Raw genomic sequence first — 23,734 nt, 5'->3', positions numbered from 1 at the left:
TCCACTGCATGGGCACCTCTGGACATGTCCACGGGATCACTTGGAGTGACAGCCTTTCTCTTCTGCCAAACCATCTGAATGAGCTCACAGATGCCTCTGGGATCTCCAAGGTCAAGCGCTTCAACTCAGCCCCAAACAAAGTAAAAATCCCATCTCATCCTATACAAGGGTCAAGTTATTTGAGTGGTTGATTTAGCTTTCTGAAGACTCATAGAGATTTGAAACTTCACACACACACTAAAATCTTAGCAAAAGGCATGAGCAAGGTTCCTGCTGGTGACCAGAGTTGGTGACCCAAGAAGAGGATAATAGATACTGCTGAGACTAAGCTTCTGAAGGGGACATGACCTTAAGCAAATTATGTAGCTAGCAATAGTACACCTCCCTCCTAGGGATGCTGTGGTCATTCAAATTCTCCCATAGACTTAGACCCACACCTGACATATAGACACAACCACTATGTGTTAGCTGTGGACTGGTCCCACACCTCACACAGTGGCTTGCTGAATTACCCAGCACTTGAATGACCTCCCACATTGCGCGGTTAAGTGAGTATCCAGCACTATAAGGCTCATGTGTGCCTGCACCTCCTTGTCTCTCACTTTCAAGCCTTCAGCAAGCACACTCTCACTGAAGACAGTTATACCCCCAGTGCCCTTCAGTCCCTTCCTCTTTCTCACTTAGCTTCTCAATAGCTTTAAAGCTTTTTACTCACTGACTAGAGTTTCCGTGTATGTGTGCATGTGTGTGTGTGTGTGTGTGTGTGTGTGTGTGTGTGTGTGTGTGTGCATGTGTATGTGCATGAGGTATGTGTGTGTGTGTCTATGTTAATGCACAGTAGGTTGTATAGACCCTTGTTTGAGTCCACCATCTGCTTCCTATGAAACCAAATAACCACGTAGGCCTTCAAGACTCCAGGAGACCTAATCCTAATCTGCCCTCGACTCTCCTCTCAAATCGATTTCAGATCCCTCATATAAGATCCATGAAATCAAGGACTCTGACTGTTGCCTTGGCTGCCTGTGGTAGTTAGAAAACAAACACTCTTTAGAAACAAAATGAATGATCAGATCCCTGCAGTCTATACCTACACCCTATGCACTACTGAACAGCAGGAAAACATGCTAACAAAATGGGTCCATTTAGCTAACCCTATAGCAACCCCTGCACCAAGCCAGTGAACAAGTGGAAATCAGGAGGGGAAGTACTCGATACCAGCCCAGGCTTCATCTCTAAGAACCAGAACGGCCCTAGAAAGACCACTGCACTCAGCTACACAGGCTCCGCACTGCGTCCATTTAGGGGCATCTTTAATGTAGAACACTATCAAGCTTTTGGATAGGGCAATGCACAGCCTGCTCCATCAGAGTGAGCCCCCACCAAGCCTCTTTCCTGGGTCCTGCCCAGACTCAGCTATGTTTCTCTACCTTCAACTGGTGCCTTCCTTAAGAATTCTCAGAGCAATAACCAGAAAGCATAACTCGACTGTCACTCGAGGAGGAAGGGGCATGGAAGGCAGACAGGAAGAGGGGACACTTTGGTGCCATCAAATCAAATGCAGCTTTAAGTCCTGTCCCTGATGTTTACTCGCTGTGTGTCCTTGAGCCATCGTTCTCTTAGAGTTCTCTAGCTTCCAGCACCTAGAGACCCTAGAACATATGGCCTTAATTCAGCTAGATATCGCACAGGCAGCTGATGGGGAGAGCCTTAAGCAGGTCCTTGTGCTGAATGTGTGTGTGAATTCTGGCTGCAGGAGGCAGACTTCTTCACCAACAGCAGCACATCCTGGCTTCCCTTCCTTCACCATGGTGGGAAGCAGAAAACACCACTATTCCTCCCTGCACATGGGGCCAAAGAGGTTCAGTGGATTCCCATAGTCCTTTGCTGGTGTGTAGGAGTAAGAATGTGAATAGACAGCAGCCTTAGGCCTTCTGACAAGTCTTGCAGCTTCTGCTCAGCCAGGCTGCTGCCTGAGACTGGTTGGGGCACAAAAGCCAATTGCTCAGCTCTTCAAGGCAGCCACAACATTGTGACCCATCTCCAAGCCAATGTTCCACTCCCTCGTCTCAGACTCTCTCTCTTTTCTCACCTGCATTTGTGGGGTCTGAAGAGAGATGACTCCCAAACACAAATCCTCACCCCATGGCTGGGCTGGGCTGTTAAGCCAAAGCGACCATAACATTAAGACCAAAACCTGGGGACAGTGCTGCTGACAGCCCCGGTGACAGCCCAGCTGGGAGGACAGCTATATTTAGCACATGCTTGACCTAAGATGCTATCTGCCAGGAGCAGAAGCACAGCGAGGGGGCAGAGGGGAGTAGGGGAGAGGCCCTCGTACACTCACAGGGCCCCAGCCATGGAGCCTCAATTAGCTACTCCTGCAAGTGTCGTCTTTCCAAACACAATTTTGTTTGCAGCATTAGAGAGGCTTTATGACTCTCCAGGACGCCTGACTGAAGTCACCGCGTATGGTGACCTTGTTAGGAGTGGAAGCTAAAAGCAGCCGGCTCTGTTTGTAGGATAGGGAAATTTCATAAGGAGGTTGACCAATGTGCTGGCTCTGGTTCACCAAATCAGTTTCCTCCGGCACCTGGGAGATGGCAGGTGGGGTCCCAGGTGAGCTGGCCTTGACTGTGTTCTTTGGAAGATCTGTCAGTCCTTTGAGTTCTGGGTCCATCCCCATCTCACAGACAAAGAGACACAAAATGTTTTTGCAGAGATTTCACCAAAGGCCTCAGCAATACTCGAGCTCCAGACGTGTTAATATCTCCCACTTCTGGAGGTGACCCAAGAAAATCAGGGCTGAGGTAGAGGCCTCATTTCCCAGAAGCAATCTTACCTCTGCGCCCTTTGAAGTGCCTGAAATTGACCTGAGACTGCCCCTGTCAGCACCCTGCAGGAGGCTGCTGAAAGCACTGTTGGCACCTGATTAAAAAGAGGCTTGTAGTCCAGCCTGTATCTCAGGCTCTCATCCCAAAGACAAGGAGTCATGGCCTGCTCAGCCTGGACACTCATCCCGGAAAGAGCCCAGTGGTTTCTTCTCACCTGAATGTGGGTACCCTGGGCTAGACCAGGGAAGGACACTTAGAGCTTCCCTGGGATAAATAATGTTGCCATTGGGGCTCTGGCCCTTACTGCTTTACTTAGCGTTCCTCTGTGTGATGACATAACCAAGAAAAGTATCTTAAAGAAGAAAGGGCTTTTTTTTTTCTGGCCGACAGTTTCAGACAATTGAGTCCATGGTCACCCGGACAAGACAGTTGACATTCAAGTGGCCCATGGACCCATGGGTAGAGACTTTATCAGGTTGTAAAGATAGCTTAGTTGATAAAGTGCTTGCTGTCAAGCTTAAAGACATGAGATCAATTCCCCAGCATGCACATAAAAGCCGTATGGAGGTGCATCTGTAGTCCCTGTTTCTGGGGAGGCAGAGGTGGATGGATCCAGCTAGCTTAGCTGGTCGGTGAGTTCTAGGTTCAGTAAAAACAAAAAAGATTAGAATGACTGAGGAAGATAGGTGCTGACCTCTGGCCTACAGACACACACACACACATGTGCCCACGTGCACGCACACATACATATGCACCCAGGTGCACACATGCAAAGGATTTTTATTAATCTTCTTCTAAGATCATAGTTTAGGGGTAGTTTTATGCTTGTAGGAAAACCGAGCAGAAGGTTTACAGCTGCCCCTGTATACACCTACCCCACACAAGCACAATCTTCCATCTTCTACATCCCAGAGAGAGGTTCCTCACCTTCTTTCCCCTCCCTGAAAATTGTCTATAATGAGAAAAGTACATTTTACCAAAGACGAAAGGATGAGCAAAGAGAGAAGGGGGAAAAAGGACGGGCAGCAACGGATCCTTAGCCCAGAGTAAGAAGCCAGGCAGGCTATTGACCCTTCAGGGATGCTTTTTAGTTTCTCCAGCTGTAGTAACATTCACCCATTAAAGTGTGTAAGTTTGTTTGCCTGTCCATATACCACCATGGAGAAGAGACCATTTCAAGGCTTTCTTTATCCCATAGGAAGAATGCCTCCGTCTACCTGCTTTGGTAGCTAAGGTCATACACAGAAGGGCCTGCCCCTCCCAGCTGTGCTGCTGGGGGGAAATGCCAGGCTTGGAGCTGCCCTTATGCACATCAGACAATCGAAGTAGGAGTATGGGGTGGTCTGTCTAGACCAATCTACAGTGTTCTCCTATGACCTGAATAGATAAGACGCCCCAATGCCAAACACTTCCAAAACAGAACATATCTTCAAGGGTTCACTTTATACTTCATAACATTTGTAATAAAATCCACAACTAATTCAAGGTAAGATTCTTAGTGGATTAGTTTCTCCACAAAACCAAAATTTCCTTCTTTTTTTTTTTTTTTTTTTTGGTGTGATAATGCAATGTCTGTATTCCACAAACCTGTCACACACACACACACACACACACACACACACACACACACACACACTCCCACCCACCCCAGCACTATGGATGCATATGGGCAGTATCCAGGAATGGGGTCACTCTTCAAACCTTAAAAGGAGAACCATGAAGCTTGGGTCAGAACTGACAGGAAATGCATTGGGGAAAAGGGTGACCAGCTCTGAGTTGGGGTTTAAAATAGATTGTAGAGAGCTCGGTGTGGTGGCACATGCGATCACAACGCTTGGTCTGTGGGGCAGGAGGATCAAGAGTTCAGCATCATTTTTTGGCTGTGTAGGAAGCTTGAGATGAGCCACTCTCAACCTCAAAAGAAAACACAAAAAAAATCACAGGCTGCTGTTTTAGGCAGCTTGAATGATGGTGGCAGATTCACTTAAGGCAAAAAAGACTCCATTTCCTGTTGCTAAAACCACCCACCTACACACAAATAGTCAAACAAACAAACAAACAAACAAACAAACCAAACCCCCTTGTTTCAGGTCATACACCTCTCTTTAACTCGAGCTGCTTTCCTCTGAATCACCTACATATTGGTAGGGAAAATACGCACTTCACACAGACTGTCTTAGTCTGTGCAAAGGAGCAGGGCTGACATCACATGAGCCAAGACCAAGGGTGGAGAAAGGACTTCACCATACCCACAGGCTAGGAAGAGCCTAAGCTGGAAGTCAGACACAGGCTTTTCTCTTCTCTAACTGCCTCTCAGGGAGCGCTGGTCAGTGTTACAGTCACAGGGGTTAGAAGGGGTATGGAAGAGGTACCTGATAGTCCCTAAAATCCCCACTCTGTGTCTGTCTGTCTGTCTGAGGCCAGTTCCTTGCTCTATTCAAAAGGTCTCCTACCTACCCTGGACTGACCCAACATTTCTACAGCAACAGCCATTAAAATGTTTCCCTAGGGTGTGCCCTGGCCTCTGTGGCTTTAATTTGCTCCAAATAAAACTGTGGTCCCTGGCAGTCCGTTTCCTCATGGACATCGCTCTCGCTGCTGCCCTTGGCACTGGTGACATCAGTTCTATATCTGATTTGTCTTCTTATGCAATCCTTCTTCTTCTGTCATCACAAACCCAGAGCCCCAGCGGGTGGAGTTTTTCTTGGAGGAGGGTGCCTTTCGGTGGAGCTTGTCAATGTGTTCTGCCTGGAGAACACTCCATTGCTCTCCTTCCTAGCTCTCCACGTGCCTTGCAGCAAAGTCAGAGCCAGGGTCAAGACTAATGAACATCCTCGCCCGAAGCCTTTGCACACACAGTGTTGTATTCATTGGAAAGGAGGTCTTGGCTTGGGAGTGCTCTTCTTGCACTTCCAGATCTGTCCCTATTTGCTCTCTAGCTTTGGCATGTCACAGTGTTGTGACCTCAGTTTCCCCTTCTATGCCTCATGAGCACGGAAGGAGATAACGTATGAAAACATTTGGTTCAGCCCAGTGACTACAGGACGATCAGTCCCCTGCAGGGCTTGTTGAAGCAGTGGGATCTCTAACACACTGAGCCTAAGAGCCACATTTCCAGCCAGCTCCCAAGCTGCTGTAGAGAGATGCTTGAGTGTGCTCTGTGTGCCCTTGGCTGACCCGGACCATTCTTGTGATACAGGGAATCGGGCAGACAGCCATCGAAAGGGAAGCCACCCAAACGTGCCTTCTTCACACAGGTAGTATCCTTTAAGCATCAGACCCAGTGTTTAAAAACAAACTGGAGTGGATGATTAGGCCTCTATCCAGACTTGGGCAACTGGACATCCCAAGGGAGGTAGCTGGTAATCCTTGCGGTGATGGGCCTCCGGGAGAGAGTGCTCATCAGCCACACAAGGAAACACTGCAGGCGCACAGCCCATTCTGCTGGCAATAACCGCATGAAGAAAGAAGTCTCCCATGTTTCACATAGGAACGTGGCTAAGGAGCCGCAGCACTGCTTACCTGATGGAAAAGAGCCCTGCAACCTTTTAATGAAGACCTCCTGAGGCTGGAAGCAAGACTTCTCTGGAATGTTTACGGTGACATCCAGGAAACTAAGAAAGAAGCAGGCCTAGGTGGGCCTCCTAGTGAAACCTACTGCCAGCACAGCATAAACTGCCCAAAGCAAGGCTTATTCACAGTAACCCACACAACAGAAACCAAAGCCATATACCCAGGGTTCATAGCTCCTCTACCTAAGGCTGAGCATCAATCCATACACATTACCCAGAAACACAAGGGATGGATGACACATCTGCAGGGCTTAAATGCTCCACATACCATTAATATGCACAGTGCTAAGCTAAGAAGCCAAGCCCCGCACCAAAGGAGGGGGGCTCACACCCCAGACCCTGAAGTTCACCCTGGCTCACCTGGTGCCTCTCAACAGCACAGAGCAAGACAAGTCCTATTTCCCCAAGAAATCCCTATTGATTTCATGACTATTAAGTCATGTTTGCCTGCTGCTTCAAAGCCTGTTTTTGAAAAGACGCTCAACACTGCTCATGACTAGGAAAATGCAAATCAAAACCACAGTGAGATTCCACCTTACACCCACTACAGTCAAATGAATGAAAAAGAAAGTGGGAAATAACAGAGAGAAAAACAGAAGCCCTGTGCAGTGTTGGAGGGAAGGACAACGAGACCATGTCTGTGGGAGAGTTTGACTGTACCTGGGAAAGTTAGACAGAATTGTCATATAATCTAGCAATTTCATCATCATCATCATCTCTCTCTCTCTCTCTCTCTCTCTCTCTCTCTCTCTCTCTGTGTGTGTGTGTGTGTGTGTGTGTGTGTGTGTGTGTGTGTGTGTTATAAAAGCAGGCACTCATATATTTGTAGCAACATTATGCCCAGCAACCTAAAGGTAGCCGATCCATAGCCAAGTGGATAAAGTGTGTGGTAGAGAAGCCAGGGAAGCACTCTTCCTCTTGTAGGCAGAAGAACTCTGACACAATCTACATGCTATGAAGAGAACAAACCCTAAGGACATTATGTAATTGAGATATGTTAACTGCAAAAAGACACTGTATTACGACATGTATACAAGAAAAAAAAGAAACAAAGGCAGGAAGAAGAATGGAAATTTCCCAAATGTTGAGGCAGGAAGTAAAGAAATGGGAAGTTATTATGGAATGGATACAAAGTTCAGTTTCACAGAATGAGAAAACTCTGGTAACTGGCTTCCCAACCTTGAGGAAGTGTGTGACACCACACCACCCGTGGAGTGTGCCTGCGACTGGTACACTTTATGGAGTGTGTACTTTGGCAGAATTCATGAGGAAAAACACAGCACTAAAATGCAAACTTGATGTGGTATGGAAAGGATTAGGGCTTCACAATGCTGTGGCTTTTCTGTTGTTCTCTTTTGATTTTATGAACCAAATGTTTAAGCCAGAGCTGGTGATGAGAGAGAGACATGCTGTCTTTGTGTATCAGTTTTCAAAGCATCTACCAAAGGTGCAGACCACCCAGGGGACATATGACTCTTCCCAAACACCTACCAAGGGAGCATTAGAAGTGAAGAAAATTAGTTACAGAGCTTCTGGGTGACCCAGACACTGCCTGCATGAGGCTTCCTTTACTGACTCCTACGAGTGTCATTAGTTTCTCTCCGGTTAGTGGCCAGACTCTCAGATGTGGAGGGGCAGAGCAGGCAGGGGCCCAGGAGACAGAACAAGCAAGACCAGCAAGAGAAAAACTAGGGGCAGGAATAGCTGCACGTTCCCAGCGCTGGTGAGGGAGGTGCCAGATGCACAAAGGTCTCTTCGGACCTGACACTGAGAGCTGCTTTCAGGAGATCTTGGTTGCAACTGATTCTTCTCTATAGCCCTGGTCCTGACACACAGTAGGGACCAAGCGAATAGCAGTTTGCAACATACCACAGAGGGGCTCTGCAGATGTTTGCCCAGATGGCCTCCAGAGAAGTCTAGCTTCCCACCTAAGGCCACTTTGGGGATAGGGTCTTCCGGTTCTTATGGCTCTTCTAATCCAACCAGGCCCAATTTCTGATCGACTTCATTTTTTCAGGCTCATTCAGGAAAAACAAAATCCATTAAAGCCTCCTGCTCCCCTGTGAGAGGCACCGAACCCCCATACTAGTGAAATGGGAGCTCTTGAGGGGATAGACTCATTTTATGTATATCAGTGTCTGGCTTATTGGAGGTGCTTAATAAATATTCGATCATAACAATCTTAATTACTGGATTACATCATGTCTGTCTTAGGGTAGGATATAAATAAATAATGCCACTATATTAATGAGCCTTTTGTGGAGAACTGCTCAGCCAGAGCTCCCGCCATGACACAGGAGGTTTTAATAACTTTGGGCAGCTTTCATATTTCACAGGGAGATATCTGCTCACCACAGGAGAACATTGCTGAAGATAACACTTAGTTAGCATCGATATGTGCAGAATGCTTCCTGGTTGTCTACTTTGCATACTCATGTTCAATTCAACGTAGGTCAGAGGTGTTCACGACTGATATCAAGTATGGCAACCAGAGCAATGATGATACAGTGTCTGCAGAGGGCGAAGGGGAGCCAGTGACATAACAGCCTAAGCCAGGTCTTCTTCAGACAGAGCCCCAAAACCAGCAGCCTTCCAGAAGGTTCTATAGGGGAAGAGAATGAGTAGTGGTCAGCAGTAAGGGCAGACCCTGTCTGAAGACGTGGCCCCATGAAAGCACCAGCCACTGCTCTATTCAGGAATAACTCCCAGAGGTTTCCCATTCCTCAGTTAAAAGCTGAGTACCACACAGCTATAATCGCACATTTGTAAATGTTACTTGTCGATCTATACTCCCCTTTAGACCTGTGACTTCATGGACCTAGTCTGGCCTTGGCTAGTGGTGACATCAGAGGCTAGAGCTGAGAGCCAGTGCTGTTCCCTCTGTGGACACCAAGAGCAGACACGAGTAGGAAAAATCTTGGCCTAGGAGTCACCCATGCCAGGGTAAGATGGCACCAGCCCTTACCCATTACACTCACTATATGAAGCTACCAGCATGCCTGCCTGCATCACACGACATGTGAAATCCTCACATTGTAGAAGGAACGTACTTCAAAGTTATATGTAAGTATTTAGAAGCTTCCAGAAGCAAAGCTAGTCTTGAGGAGATTGAGCCAGAAATCTAGATATCAACTCTGGGGGGAGGGGAGGTGAGAGTCTGGTGACATGTAAAGCCATTTCTTCTAAGAACACACATTCTAATTTTGCCCAGCTTCAAATGGCAGCTGATTCAGATCCGGTCTCCTGTGCTCTAAAACCAGACAGGAGAATGGGAAGGAAGGTTCTCTAGTGGACTTCAGGATAGGGAGGGCAGCCTTGACAACCTCCGTGTCCCTAAAGGAAGCCCCACATCTCTGACAGCAAGGTGGATGCTCTGAGAGGCTATCTGTGGAGCAGAGCACTCACTGCCCTCCTGGCATTCCAGGGCCCCGAGGGCAAAGGTCATCCTACACTGGAGGAACCCTTGACTGGCCCTTGAGAACAAGTAGGAAGCCCATGTGCTCTCATGACACCCCATCTTGCTACACCTCCATTCTAAGAGCCGTCACTCTTCACAGTGAAGTTAGCCACTGGCCCTCTGTGGTTTCAGCCCAGGGAGCCACACAGAGTAAAGACTACAAAGAACCTCTTGTCAGTAGCAGGATCTGTCTTAATTACCCTGCTTCACATCACCTGCATGATATACCCAGCATTATTAAACACACACGTGTATGCACATACACACACATACATGCACACACACATGCCCAGCTTACAGAACAATATCCGCTGCTTCTGGTTTCAGGTTATCTTTTTATTCAGTACAAGACAACAGAATACTTCAGACAGATTTGGAGGTAGTGGTGGTGGTGGCTGTTTTATGTGTGTAACACACACTTTATGCTTTCTTTCTTCACATGCATATGCAGAGTTTTGTATTAGCATACGTAGTCCACTCTTGCCTGGTTACGTAACAATCCACACTAAATGATTTTTCTCCCAGTTCAGTTTCCTAATTTGGAAGGCCGGCCTCAGACAGTTACTCTCTCCACTTGGACATTTAACTGTTTCTGATGTTTTGTGAGCGTGCCAATAGTTGTAGAGATGTTGGCCTCCCTGAAGCCACTTAGTGTCAGATAACCCCAAGTGAGGTTACCAGACAGCCTGGAGTCTGTGTGACGGGCCAGGCTGGCCCAGGTATTACTGTCCCTGCCACATGGCTAGAGAAACAGACTCAGCCCTGCCCCATCGTGGTCTGCCTGTGTTTCTGGTTGCCTGATTATCTCTGCTTTCCCGAGCCCTCTAACACCACCTATTCACTCGGATTACCTTGTCTGTGTCCTCCCCGCTTTAGGAATTTCCTTCTCTTCCCTCCCCACTTTAGGAGTTTCCTTCTCTTCCTAATTCAGGGCATTTCAAGTGAACGTATTCAAATCTCAGAATGGGAAAAAAAAAAAGACCAAATTCCGATCTTTCCTGGACCTTGTGTAACTTTGAAGTCCCAAAACCCGCACAGTTCCACTCACAGGTGTTTCTGCGATTCCCCCTGCAGGCTTCCTGCGACTTTATGCTATCCTCACACCTAGTCTTCCATCACATTAGTCTTCCGACTGTTTTAGAGAACCTTCTGGGGGGTCTGAGGTGCAGTGGTCTATACGTGGTGATTAGTGATCTCCTAGTGGCTTTTATCCCACTGTACACCCTGCCTGCCTTGCTTTACTGCTTTGTTATGCGAGTCTGCTGCCTTCTCTTACCCCATCATTTCTTTAGGGAAGTTGGGTATTACATTTTAATCATCGAGCCAAGTCATGCGTTCTGTGGGAGCATTTTCATTTATATGGGAAATCAGCCTCTTCAGCTATAGATCTTTCCACGGGTCTCCTGCTTTCTCAGGTACATCTTGCTGTCTGTGACCTTTGGCACCACTTAGCTTTAGTCGTTTTCTCTACCTGTGCCCTTCTTTTACACTGGGGGGGTTAAACTAGGTTTGGGGATCTCTTCTAGTGAAAACCAGGCGCCTCAGTGTTTCCACATGCAGCCTCCTGAAAGAGGTTTCACCTGTGTGTGACAGCTCATAACCCTCTATTTCCTCCCTCCCTTCTTTAGTGAAACTTCCCTTCCCTCGTCCCATGTTGCTCTGGACCATTTGATAATAGTTTATATGTGCAGATCAGGCTATGCCTCCTGCCTTGTCCCATTTTCCAGAAGAGTAAGCTACTCCCTGTGATTGCCAAAGAGAACACAGACGACTGTATGCTTAGCCTTCCCCCCCCCAACCCCCACCCCCGCAGAGTCACTATGAACTGATCACTTTAAACAGATTTGATGTGCTTCTTATTTGCTGATGGTTTCATTCCTAACCGTACACCCACCGCCATTTCCTCTCCCCCCCCCCGCCCCCCACCCCCGAGAGCCTCTTCACGCCGACGCCTCGGCACATGTCCTGGAAGGGTTGGATGGCCTGCCTGTCTTTCTGATATGACAATGTGTTCCAGGATCTTCTTGCATGTTTTCTGGTTTGTTTGTTATTTTCCTAGTTTTTTTTTTTCTTTTTAAATAAAACAGGGCGATTGAGGCAAAAATCTAAGCATGAATTACAAGCATCGCCATTCTGTCTTTCCTAAAGACAGAAATCAAGAGTAATTGCCAATATTCCAGGGAAAGAGGGCGGGGCTTTGCTCAATGTCATTTCTTATCATGCTCATCTCCTTTCTCTACTACAAAAAAAATGCAATCTTTCGTTCTAATGGTGTCAGCATACCTTGGTGGGTTTTACCTCTACGTACACATGTGTTTCTAAGAACAACTTAGGATTTTATTTTATATTTGATTTGTTAGGCCAAATCACTGTATTTTAAAGCCATTTGATGCATTTTCTCCAAGGCACTACCTACACATTAAGCCCATTTATTTCAGTTTTGTTATGTTTGTTCATTTGGTTGTTGGGGCTAGGAACAGAACTCAGGACCACTTCATGCTAGGGAGACACTCTATGTCTAAGCTGAATCCTGAGCACTCCCATTTGTTTCCATTAATGAAACAAGTCGTCCCTTAGTTTTCAGGATCTGGGTGTGTGTGTGTGTGTGTGTGTGTGTGTGTGTGTGTGTGTTGGATTTTAATTCCACAAAGTATTTTCATGGCTTCAAGACAAGGGTGCCCAAGAAGAAAGGGCAGATCCAGAGGAGTCTAACTCCAATCCTCTCCCTGCATCCTGTACCCTTTCTTCCCCTCAGGTAACCTTGTTTCTGGTTCTTGACTACTTATGACTTTCTTTTCCAACAAAAATAAAGTATATTCATTTGTAGCCCCTCCTTGAATAGATAGTAAACGCACTGTGCCCACAGTTCTCTCCCATATCCTTGGGATTACAAGCTACGAGACAGAGATGGACCCTTTCCCCTTTCCACAGCTGTGTAGTGCTCCACAGCAGAGGACGCTGTCAGATCTCATTACGGATGGTTGTGAGCTGCCGTGTAGTTGCTGGAATTTGAACCCAGGACCTCCAGAAGATCAATCAGTGCTCTTAACCACTGAGCCATCTCTCCAGCCCCCCCCCAAGCAGTCTTATTATGACAAAATAATGTCATAATCTGACATGTCAAGCCATGATTCTATTCCATGTAAATGCATGTTCCATCTCTTAGATGCTTGCAGAGCTCTGGGAGTACCAAGTTGAGGAAAAATCAGGTTATGTGCCTAGACTTGATCAGCTGTTGGCGTCCTGGAAAGAAATTCCTTAAATCTCTAGGGCCAAACCTGCAAAGCTGGTAGTTTGGCTTGGCTATAAACACTCCTGGTGCTTCACAAGCACACTGCAGAGCCTGCAGAGATGAGAAGAACAAAGATCAGTTCAAAGTGCTCTGAGCAGACACCTACAAGGCTCAGATGCAAGCAAGAGATTCGAACAACCCTATCACTCTAGAAATGGGTGAAGGGGCAGTGGCTTTTCTCTCCCTACAGCTGCAGAAGGGAACCAAAATGCCTGTGGGGGTAGCCTGTGCTCCTCTGCGTTTTGCACTCCATTCCTCAACTCCTGCAGCCAAGCTTCTCTAGCGATTCCCCCCACAACCTCTGCATTGGAAGAGTGTTTATTTTAGGAAGGCTCTGTTTTCCTGGGTATGAGAGGGATGCACCCAGGGGAAACGGGGGTCCCTGCTTGAAATCTTGGATTAGAAACACTGCAGACTGAGAAAGCAAGATATTCTCCATATCTTAATCCACCTCCGGATGAATCAGCCTGATGGGAATAGGTGAAAGTCTGTGACCCAGAAATGAGCTGGCCCAGCACTGGGCACACAGATACAGTGTAAGTCGCACGGGTCATTTCACATCTCCTGAGAGCTTGACAAGTGGAAACAAATGTACACAAATAATTTTTAATAACTCATTAAATTTGTTGTTTGACAGTTTCATACATGACGATAGTGCAGGCTGGCTATGGTTACCATGGTTACAGTGACCATTCTGGTCATGGTTACCATGACCCCTCTCATCTCTCTCCCACCCCAGCTACTTACTGTCCACTTCCTCTTCCCTACAGGTCCCTTCCCCTCATTTATGTCTTTCTGTTTTGAACTCACTGAGTTTAGCCAGGGCCACCTGTGTGGCTCTGAAGTTGGAGCTACCCACTAGAGCCTGGCTCAGCAGTGTGTGTGCAGCTGAAGACAAGGGCTGCCCCTCTGCAAGAATCCATCAGAAGCCAGTCGCTCGCTCAGCAAAGAGGAATAGAGTCCCATGAACCCTCCATCCCACTTCCATGATTGACAGTTGTCAGGACCAATTGTGTATGGGCCTGTAAGCTCAGGTTTTCACTGGCTACATGGAAACAAAGTCTAATGATATGTTTTATTAAACCAAATCAGGTTTCCCAGTTTACAATGAGGTTATGGTCCACCAAGCACATGGTAAGTTGAAATCCTCAGTTGAAAATTCATCAGATGCAAAGCAACACCTTAGCAGAGCACACATTGTCGAGCGAGTTGCTCCCTTCATAGATGGTACAGCTTCTTGTCTCTGCCCAGCATCACCAGAACTCTAAGGCTAGACACTGCCAGCCTAGAAACAGTCAACATTCATACTGTGAGGCTGACCACCAGACACATGCCACTTTATCATTGACATAAAATGGGAAATCTCATGCAGGACCAGTGTAAGTTGTAGATCATCTATACGATCATCCCAACATGTGAATGATACAGGACATGATTGAAGTGTTTGTGTGTCTCGGGATTACTAAGTCTCACACACAGACACACACACACACACACACACACTCACACACACACACACTTCACAGTCTTTCACTGTGAAGTCTTTACCAAGGAACCCCAAAGGTTAAGCCTCAAGGGGCCTATTTTACCCTTAAGCCAAGATTTCCCTCCATCAACTAGGACACCCCCCAACTGTATCCAGACAGGAAGAACAGCAGCCCCATGGAAATATCCTCTGCCACCAGGGTCTGTGAGCTGCATCCAGATTTTAAGCTACTAATGAAGCACTCCTTTTAAGTTCAGCTCTCGGTGCCAGACACTGAACCAGCATAAGCAGTCAGTGTCCCTCTGTGTACACACGGATCTCATATTCCCAAAAGAGCACTATGGTTTGGATCTGAGATGTGCCACAGAGGCTCATGTTTTGAGCATTCTACCCCAGCTGTTCAGTATGTCTCAACCTTGCCCCGACTCCTGTGCTAGGGATTAAACCTGGGGCCTCATGGATGCTAGGCATGTTCACTAAACAAAATCACCAGTCTTCCTTTAATTTATACTTTGTTTTAATTTTGAGACAGTAGCTCATGAAGTCGCTCAAGCTAGCCTTGAACTCACCCAGCAGCAAGCCCAGATGAGGAATGACTCTGAAGGCTATGGAGCCTTTAGAGGGTATGGCCCAACTAGTAGCAATAGTTCACTAAGGGCAGTGGAAGTGTCTGACTTTCTTCCCTCTTCCTCTTGAAGCTCCAGGATAGCAAACAGCTCATGGGGTGGAGCAAAAGGCTGAGCTTAAGGGTATGTGGTGTGTGGCTCACTAATGTAAGAACACTGAATGGTAGGAGGTACAGTGTAAGTGTTCTGTATATACTGGCTAGCTTTTTCATTTTATTATCAAGCCAGGAAGATGCACCAGGCTCCCAAAGACATTGACAGAAATGATTCCCAAAGAAATCTTAGTTCTGGCCAAAAAAAAAAAAAAAAAGTCACCCATGTCCAGGTCACAAGGGTAGAAGAATCAGATGAGTTACCTCATAATCTTTGCAGGGATGTGAGTGCCAAAAACCAACTATAGAAGCCATTGTGCAAGGCCCTTGTTCCCAGACTTTAACCATGTCTAATTAACACAGTCACGGCACAGGTTGAAGTTACTGTAAGATGAAGCTAGCGATCATCACGTGCATCAGGGACACAGCTCGGCCATTTTTGCTCCCACCATTAAGCAGATAGTCTTCTCCTGCTATGAGCTGTCATTTGCAGGGATGGGACATGGTAACACACTGTCTGAGGACAACTTTATTTATGTTCCTGGTGGACGGACAAGCAAGCCTTGTTTTTCTAGACCATTCAAAGCACGGTGGCTCACATAGCACCCATGAGTCTACATTTAGAATGGTGTCTTCATTCACATTCTTTCCATGCAGCTCATGGCTCCTGGGCTGGAAGACAGTGGTCACTTCTTCTTGGCCAGACCCCAGGAACCATGCCAGCTCTGGGCTATGCAGACCCTGTGTTCTTGATCCAAAGCCCAACTGTTGTCTTTGCTGGGGGTGCTCTGTTGTCAGTGTACCCGAAGTAACTAATTAAGATATGGGATCCATAGCTTTTGGAAGATGGAAACTTTTCCTGGAGCAGGTGGATTCCGGGGTGCTCAGCTGTGGTCTGGTTAGCGTGCTCAGAGATTCTTGCTAGAGAGATGTTTCTCTCCCAGCATTGTTGACAAAGCTGCCTGTCACTCCTGGCCCCCCTGAAGGTTCCCCTGGTCTCTTGTCAGTCAACCACTTGGAGCAAACCATCTCTGCTCTTGCCTCGGAGCACCGGTCACTGTTTCTGTGATCCCAAAGCAGACATGAGGTCATGCTTGCCACCTGTGAGCCATTAAGAGTGACACTGAGAGGGCAGGAAAGAGAGCTGGGAAGTCAGAGGCCACAATGAACCCTTCAGCTCTTGTTGCTCACCCAAGACAAATTCCACAGATAATGAGGTTTAGCAATCGGTGTCGTCTAATGTTGGGAGGCAGTGACTCTGGCCTTGCACAAATGACAAAGGACTGACTATGAATTGGTTTGTATGTGTAATGAGGAAGAACAATCAGTAAAATATCAAATCTGTGGTTGCCTTTGGTATTGCTTAATAGAAAGCTCTGGGTTTTTTTTTTTTTTAAAAAGTAAGTTGGCCTAAGATTTATTTAAAGGAAACTAATAAATGATAACCTACATGGTTTAGAATGTCACGAAAATCATAAAAACCTTGCTAATACTTGAGGATCTTAACAATTTACAGTCATGTTTATATCTTAATTCCTTTGACCTTTAACCCCACAGCGAAACGGGTATTCTTTCCAGTTTAAACATAGGTTGAACTGAGGTTTAGCAAGGAAGAGTGTTTAGCCAACCGAATCAAGGTCCCCCGAGTCTCTGTGATGTTTTCACTCCCATTTCAAGTTGGTTCCTGTCTTGGGTGGGATGGATAACACTGAAAGGTTCGCTGTGAGTCTTCATCAAACCATCTCTGTGTGCTGAGCCAGGAAAGTATAGCCGAGCCCGCCTTGAGGGCCTGATGTTCACAGACTAAGGTTCAAGACTAGGACAGAGGTGGCTGTCCTTGAGGTGCCCACAAAGTCAGGACAGGCAGTTCACAAATAGACCCAGAGGTATAGTACTCCGCAGGGCTCCCCTAGGGCATTGAGTCATGGAACTGGCCGGACTGGACAGCTTGAATCACTCACAGACCAAGGGAGCATAAAAGGAGGCTTTGGTCAAAAGAGAAGACATTCTTGCATTGGATCTTGACAGCAAGGGAGCTTTCTCAGGACCATCTTGAGAGGGGTGAGGAGAGCAACTGGGAGCTAACACAGCCAATGCTGAAAAGAAGGTTATTGAGGGCCATTTAAGGGTAGGGAAGATGACCCCAGGCCAACCTAGGAAGCAGCTAGAGAGAAGGCAGGTGTGAACTTATCTTGGGACTTTGGGGGTGGAAGTGGGAGTCCTTCCCAGAGAAGGAGAGGGAGCCCTGAGCTGTTAGAACAGATTTGTCATTGGTACTGAGGTGGTTTTGGAAGCACCAGGGCCAAGTTATCGAGTGGACACTTACCTTGCATCTTCCCTGATAATTTCACATCCTTTTGCACGTCTCTCCTTGAAAGGACCAGCCTTCCCCCAGCCTGTGGCTGGCCAGATTATCTTGCTCCAAAACCATGGCAGAGTATAGCTCCTTACTCGAGGAATGCGGGCTGTGGTTGTCCAGAGCCGATGATGAAACAGGCTATTTCTGCTCTGGGACATCAGCAGGCCTCCGGCACTGGCTCCAAGGCGTACACTATCATGTTCCTAGCGTTTCTTAAGACAAATGTTTTCCTTCCCATCTTGAGATATTTTTATTCGAATCTAGGTTCTGGGATAGCCTTAGGAATCATTCTGAGCTGAGGCTGGAATCGTGGTGAGGGTCCAGCTAATCAGCAAACAATTTTCACTTCCCAAGTTATCTATTACTCGTGGCTGATCTGGATGTAAAAATAGCCTCTGGGGCTGTTTGTTTAATCTGACTGTTACTTGACACCACGCGGGTGTTGCTGCAGAGCCGACTGTTTGCCTCTGAGCACCGTTTGGTTTCCCCAGGCCAGTCTCTGCCTGGGTAAGCTTCTGAGACTTCCACGTCTAGCAGTTTCTGGCCACTGATTTTTTTGCCCAAGTGGGAAACCTGGTGAGACTTGGGCAGTTTGAGTGCTGAATCCTCTTTCTTCTCCTCTCTGGGCAGCCTGGCTAAAGGGGAAGAAGTTTGGGCAACTGGGCAGTGCCGTGTACCCTCCAGATCCCAGGAAGGCCCGTGAAATCTGCAGCTGGGACGCTCGCACGGGAGACGGAAGATGGAAGGTACAGTCTGCACGGCTGAGGGAGTCTCAAGGCGGCGGTGGAAGGGTGTCGGCTCCGGGAGGGGTCTAAGTGTGAAGGTGTGCAGCACGGTGTCTGCCGGGTAAGGGCACACTGAGTGCTTGGGGTCTTAGAGGCCAAGTGTGTCTTGTGGGCCATGAACAGTATGATTTAGAGCATACATGTGTGACTCTGTCCTCCCGTGGACCTGTCCGGGCGCTCGGTTCCCCCGGCAGAGTGAGCACATGCTTGTGGCTACGTCTGATCCTCTCATTGCTAGATGAGACCACCAGGGCCCCAGGTTCTACAGAATAGATGATGGGGGAGACTCCTTTGTCACTCTCGCTGTAACAGGGAAGAGGCACTGGCCATGGGGACACTTTCTGCCATTCTAACTTATGAGCTTTGAAAACACGTGGGTCTCCAACACAAAGCCCTCAGCAGACTGCCTGTCCTCATGAACCCCAGGGAGCCCAGCCAGAACCCACAAGTCAGACTGGCCCAATCGAACGCCATCCTTTTTTTTTTTTTTTTTTTTTCCTAATACAGAAGAACCGGTAAGTGATGAGAACACTTTTGAATATGAGTATATGAAAATGTAATAGAATCAAGAAATATTAATTAGCACTTTAGAACACCTCCGTAAAAACAGGAATCAGATGTGCATGTTAAAGAACGTCTCCTTTTCCAGCATTTGGAAACAGTGATGCCCTGTGACTGGGAGCCTGGATTTGTAAATAAAGCTTCGTTGGCGCTCAGCCCAGCACGTTCATTTGCATACAGCCAAGGCTGCTTTTACACACCTGCCCAGACCGTACAGCATGCAAAACTGAAATCAACCGTGTCATCTTTTACGGAACAAGGTTGTTGACTGCTTGTGGGCCACGTGCTCTCAGAGCCGTGGAGAGTTTTAAGCCACACATACACCCGCAACAACACAGTTCGTGCAAGCGAGTCTAATTAGATTCAAAACAAACACACAAAAAGACATGAAAGTGAGAAGTGTGAAGCACCAAGTTGGCGAAAAGGGAGAGCAGGGATGGAAGAGGAATGAGATGATGTAGTGGGGGTGGAACTAATCAAAATATACTATATGTTCTCAAAGGATTAAAAAAAACAGATTTAGAAAGAAAGGAAAAAGAAAATCCTAGGACAGGGCCGTCATGGCCAGCAGCACCCGGGCTCTGAAGCCTCCTCCCCTGGGCCTGCTTCCCAGTTCTGGATCACAAGGGAAGTGCTCAGTTTTGCCCTGTGGGGTTGAGGGTTACCTTAGCCTTAGAGACACCAGTCGTGTGGAGCATCCGTGTGGCCAGCCGAGCAGAGTAGATTTGTGCTTATTTCGGAGTTTATAAATAGCCATCTCCGGGTGACCCGAGTCCAACCTGTGTCTGCCTCTAGGTCTCTGGGCAGAGAAAGTGTGCCTGCTGTTTTGGATGACCCAAGGCTGGTAGGGATGGGAGCAAACGCTCACATTTAAAGAGGAAGTGGCCCGCTATTACGCTGGCTAGCTGGGGCAGAAAGACCGGAGTCTACCGGGACACCAGGCAGCCGGAGCTGTGAGGAGGCACAGGAAAGGCAGCCTCGTGGCCTCAGAGGAAGAGTTCAGCTCCTTGGCTGGCGGCCTTTTCTCAGTGAGTGTCCGTGCTTCCTGCCTCTCTGCTCTTGACCCGGACTAGCAGGGGGAAACCCGGTGTTCTGAAATAGCTTACGCCTCCAGTAACTGCCTGTCTCAGTAACTGAGCCCTGCTGGTGACACCAAGGTTAGGCTGCCTTGCTTACTGCCTTTTGGGGTTTTAGTCTGTCTGCCCAGGGTTACTGGAGAGGAGTGGGGGGGGCTTTAAGAGAACGTCCCTGAGGAATGGTTCCCAGGGCTGGTGTTCCTCAGTGAGATCCAAGCAGGCTAGAGTGTGTCTTGACTTTGTTTCTGTTGGTAGATTTAACCCCATTTTACCAAATCTAACCAGTCCATAGCCCTGGTGAGCCCATGGATTTTTGTTTGTTTGTTGTTCTTGCTTGTTGTTTTTAAAACATAAACCAGTCCTGAACTCAGAATCCTCTGCCTTTAACCTCCAAAGTGCCAGGTTCCGAGGGTATAGGAGTATGGCGCCGTGCCCTGCCCATCTTGGGTTTCATTTAGTTAGCGGAGAAAACTCCAAGGGCTCTTGGCCTATGGTTGATTCCCAGGGGCTTGCATGACAGGAGCTGATGGGAGTGGCTGGAGGGGGAGCCAAGGGATCAATGGAGGACAGAGATCAGGCCCCACCAGGGAACTCGTGGAGTACATGCCAGTGCTGAGCACATCACACAGTGAGCCGCAGTATCCGCGTGAACGTAGCTGTATATGGGACTAGTACAGTATGGGGAGTGCACAGCCTCCTGGAGTCAGGGGAAGGCAGAGCATGCTCTTGACTTGAGAACCAGCCTCCGGTGGCGGATGGATCTGCAGTGGAGCAAAACGTGTTCTGATCTGGGCCTGAGTAAGCCGACCTTAGAGGGATCTGACAGCAGAAGAGTTTGAAGAACCCAACAAGCATCAGTGCTTCTCTCAGGACTTGGGAGAGTGTTCTCGCGCCGCCCTCTGAGGTCCGGCTCAGACAGGATGTGAGAAAAGGGCACATCCAGGATGGGCTCCCAGACAAGATTCCCAGGGTTCACGCTCAGCTCCAGTGGGAGCTGCCGACGATATACTGCAGTCGGTTGTGGTGGTGGTTTTTGTTGTTGTTGTTGTCTTTGGTTTTGGGGTTTGGTTTGGTTGGGGGCGGGGGTTGTTTGTTTGTTTTGTTTTTCTTTGAGAGGTCCCTTTCTTCTGGAACTGCACGGCGAGGTGGAGAGACAGATAACACCTTGGCCATTTCCCATCTTAAAGCCTTTGCCCAAAGGAAGGCAGGAGTGCTGGGCCTCGTCAATGCATCTAGGAGCAGGGTTCCCAAATCTCATCAGATCTTTCCCCAGCCTCTCTGCCATGACTGGAAGCTGCTCTCACAGCTGGTACTGCCTAGCCTCACCTTGGAGGGGCAAGTGACATTGGAGCAGCCCCTTAGCTGGCTGTCCTGAGACTACCAGGCCACATGCAGCAATGTGTTTTGGGGTGGAGGTGGGGGGGGGGGGTCAAAACCTTGGCACTGGCAGCTCTAACAAGCGAGGCCTGGGCCCCTGTCCTCAATGGGCCATTGGCAGCTCTAACAAGCGAGGCCTGGGCCCCTGTCCTCAATGGGCCATTGGCAGCTCTAACAAGCAAGGCCTGGCCCCCTGTCCTCAATGGGCCAACTAAAGAAACAAGTTCTGGTGAATAGAAGAGATTTAGTCAAATGTGGCCACATTGAAAAGAGGAACAAAGAGGCCCGGTGATCCTCAAAGCCATATTTAGGAATTCTGACATGAAGTTTAAGTTTAAACATTATGTGCATGCCCAGCTAGCTCTGTCAGTAGAACAAGAGACTCCTAAGTTTAGAGAAGAGGTTTAAAACCATTGACTGGTCATTGTTGCTCTGTCCTCTAAGACAGTCTAAGTTGTCATAACTGTGTAAAATCTCCCTGAGAGACCAGATCTTTCTCTGACTGGCACTAGATTTCTGGGGGAAAATATCAACCCCCTAGGAACCTTTGTTTCAACATTCTGATAGCCAAGAAAGGGCAGAAGTGTCTTTCTCTTTAGAATATCTTTGTTCCTGCCTGAATCATTACAGCACACACACATACACACACACTCACACGCACACACACACACCCACCAGTCTGCCTTCGTCTGACTCTCACAGGAGGTAGAGCCCAAATACTGCAGAAGACAAAGGTCAGAGCTCAAATACACAAGGCTACACCCAGTCCTCAGTTTCCACACCACAACTTCCATTCAGTGGAGCTAGCTACATGTTCCCAACAGACAAGACCTTAGTATGTCTGGGTTTATTGTTGAGGTCACTCAGCATCGTAAGTCTTGGGATCCCCTTCATAGAGGCAGACATTGAGGCTTAGAGAGGTTAAAAAACTTGCCCAAGGATGCACAGCTAACAAGGGATGGAAGAACCCGACCAGAGCAGGCCAGCGGAAGAAGCCTATTCAAGACCAAGAGACGCCTCTGAAGTCTTGCTCAGCCCCAGGCCAGTGGAGGAGATCTCTGTCTCTGCTGTCCTGATCCATTAGAGTCAGGGTTAAGTGTAGACCTGAACTTGAGATATACACCCAGGCCACATTGCATCCTGTGGTGAGAATCCCTGTGTACTGAATCCTCTCTTCATACAAATCTATTGGTGCTCTTTGCTTTCTACCTGTTCTTTTCACAGTCTCTCGGGGGGTTGAGGGCTGCTGCAATTGATTGGGCAGAGGTCAGGGTGGTGAGGTGGACTGGCCGGGTAACTCATCAAGTGCTCACAGGCCTGGGAGGCAGAAGTACTGGTCAGACAGAGCTGTAGGCCTGAAGTTTGATCTCTACCGCCTGGCCATGACCTTAAGGGAGTTCTTCAACCTCTCTGAGTCTCAATTTCTCCATCTAAAACTTTTCAGTACCAAGCCTACCTAGCCTGCTAATTGGAACTCCAAACAAGGTCATATATACAAAGTGTACGGTGAAGATCAGGAGTTAGACAGACAAGTCCAAGGACAGATGGCCAGGAGGTCCCTTAGAGTGCTGGTGCTCTCCATTTCCCAGGGGAGGCAATTGTCCTCTGAGAGGGCAGGGAAGACTCTCTGGTACCCTCTCTGCTTCGCTGAAGAGGCAGTGCTTGGGCCAACTTCTCTACCCAACCTGGCAGACTCTGGGTTCTTCCAGGGGTCCCGCTCTTCCTTGTCTGGGCTGGAGAGGGGATGGTTGCTAGGTAGTAAGCTATTCCTAACATAGCCACATCCTCTCCTGAGGCTGAGAAAGCATCCCCATCTGCATCAGCAAATGCCTGCCGAAAAATGGCGCCAAGGTAACCAAGGTCTGAGGCATGGGACCCCCTCTGTACAGTCTCTACAGAGTCAAAAGTGGTTCCCATGGGTGCCAGGGTGCTGGGGGGTGCCAGCACCAAATGAGTCTTAGACAAACAGAAGTTAGTCCAAATTCTGTTGTGTTCTTAAACTATAATCCCTTAAGGGAGTGTTATTGTCTATACAAGATGCTAGAGAGTTGCAGAGTCTTTGAATCTCATGTTTTGGGGCCTGGTGGGCAGGCAGGTGCAGAGAAGAAGACATCCTGTGGTCAGAGGTCCTAAAATCAGCTCCTGAGAGACTCAAGTGTGAAATCATAGCACAGGGCTACGAGGGGCGCTACAGCGCTGAGAAGGTGCTAAGCTGTGCAG

General features: G+C 48.0%; 1 protein-coding gene and 1 long non-coding RNA gene across 10 annotated transcripts in view; one reads left to right on the top strand and one right to left on the bottom strand.

Annotated features, from left to right (window-relative positions):
• The window catches only part of Gm28651, a 61,444-nt gene extending 43,366 nt beyond the window's left edge, over positions 1–18,078 (bottom strand). Inside the window, exons 1-2 of one of the 3 annotated variants that reach the window (XR_383344.4) lie at positions 17,683–18,078; positions 14,214–17,452 (exon numbers count right to left, since the gene is read on the bottom strand). This is a non-coding gene — a long non-coding RNA (predicted gene 28651). Of the gene's footprint in view, positions 1–14,213; positions 17,453–17,682 lie in introns of those variants that run through there. The other 2 variants (XR_383343.4, XR_874509.3) reach the window with 2 other exon arrangements.
• Positions 1–23,734, top strand: part of 3425401B19Rik (RIKEN cDNA 3425401B19 gene) — a 48,708-nt gene that overhangs the window by 4,362 nt on the left and 20,612 nt on the right. For 2 of the 7 annotated variants that reach the window (XM_006518314.4, XM_006518316.4), the window contains exons 1-2: positions 18,102–18,222; positions 18,346–18,461. The gene's annotated coding sequence lies outside the window, so the exon portion shown is untranslated. The other 5 variants (XM_006518317.3, XM_006518315.4, NM_001195097.1 and 2 more) reach the window with 5 other exon arrangements.

This window comes from Mus musculus, chromosome 14 (genome assembly GCF_000001635.26).
Source record: "Mus musculus strain C57BL/6J chromosome 14, GRCm38.p6 C57BL/6J".
Classification (NCBI taxonomy): Eukaryota; Metazoa; Chordata; class Mammalia; order Rodentia; family Muridae; genus Mus; species Mus musculus.
Note: the sequence above shows the minus strand (reverse complement) of the source record. Positions and strands in the feature narration are given on the sequence as shown.